The 1,334-nt window shown below is 48.1% G+C and overlaps 1 non-coding gene across 1 annotated transcript; it reads left to right on the forward strand.

The window, feature by feature from the left end:
* The first annotated feature begins 805 nt into the window (after positions 1-805).
* On the forward strand, positions 806-878 carry Trnaa-cgc. Its single transcript has one exon. It is a non-coding gene; the product is annotated as a tRNA-Ala (tRNA).
* Positions 879-1,334: the final 456 nt, after the last annotated feature.

The raw sequence follows: 1,334 nt of genomic DNA on the forward strand, positions 1-1,334 counted from the left end.
ATTCAAAACCTTACAAAATGTAAATCTACTCAGTCGTGCATGATATCATCGGAAACATATGCGAAGAGATTCACATAATTGCCTTGGCTGAAATCAATCAGCGTTAAAGTCACAACCTCCCACCCATCATACACTGAAGCGCCAAAGAAACTGATATAGGCTCGTGTACTCAAATACAGAGGTATGTAAACAAACAAAATACGGCGCTGCGATCAGCAACGACTGTATAAGACAATAAGTGTCTGCTGCAGTTGTTAGATCGGTCACTGCTGCTACAATGGCCGGTTATCAAGTGAGTTTTAACATGGTGTTACAGACGGCGCATGAGCGATGGGACACAGCATCTCTGAGGTAGCAATGAAGTGGCGATTTTCCCGTATGACAATTTGACGAGTGTACAGTGAATATCAGGAATCCACTGAAACATCAAATCTCCGACATCGCTATGGCCGGTAAAAGATCCTGCAAGAACGGGACCAACGACGTCTAGAGAGAATCGTTCAACGTGACAGAAGTGCAATCATTCCGCAAATTTCCGCAGATTTTAGTGCTAGGTCATCAGCAAGCATTAGCATGCGACCCATTCAACGAAACATCATCGGTATGGCCTTCCAGAGCCGAAAGCCCACTTCTGTACCCTTGACGACTGCACGCCACAAAGCTTTACACCTCGCCTGGGCCCGTCAACACCGACATTGGACTGTTGATGACTGGAAACATGTTGCCTGGTCGGACGGGTCTTGTTTCAAATTGTATGAGTGGATGGACACGCACAGGTACTGAGACAACCTCATAAATCCAACTGAGGTGGGTGGCGCAGTGGTTAGCGCACTGGACTCGCATTCGGGAGGACGATGGTTCAAATCCGTCTCTGGCCATCCTGAGTTAGATTTTCTGTGATTTCCCTAAATGGTTTCAGGGAAATGCCAGGTTGGTTCCTTTCAAAGGGCACGGCCGATTTCCTTCCCAATCCTTCCCTGATCCCAGCTTGCTCTCCGTCTCTAATGACCTCATTGTCGATGGGACGTTAAACACTGATCTCCTCCTACTCGTCGTAAATCCATGGACCCTGCATGTCAGCAGGAGTTCAAGCTGGTGGAGGCTCTGTAAAGCCCGTATTACACGATGCGCCTAAACCGTACACCTATGCACCAGCGCCCCTAACGTGTATACCAGTTCACTTCCGACCTTATACACCATCCACGCTGGATATACCTAGCACGCGTGCGCAGCAGCAGACGATACGCGCGAAAAGAAAATAGGACTGTCTGATGTCTTGTTAAGTCGACCTTTCTACCGCTCGCTTCTCTAGGGCGACTGTATGATATACTGTA

Source organism: Schistocerca piceifrons, chromosome X, assembly GCF_021461385.2.
Source record: "Schistocerca piceifrons isolate TAMUIC-IGC-003096 chromosome X, iqSchPice1.1, whole genome shotgun sequence".
In the NCBI taxonomy this organism is placed as follows: Eukaryota; Metazoa; Arthropoda; class Insecta; order Orthoptera; family Acrididae; genus Schistocerca; species Schistocerca piceifrons.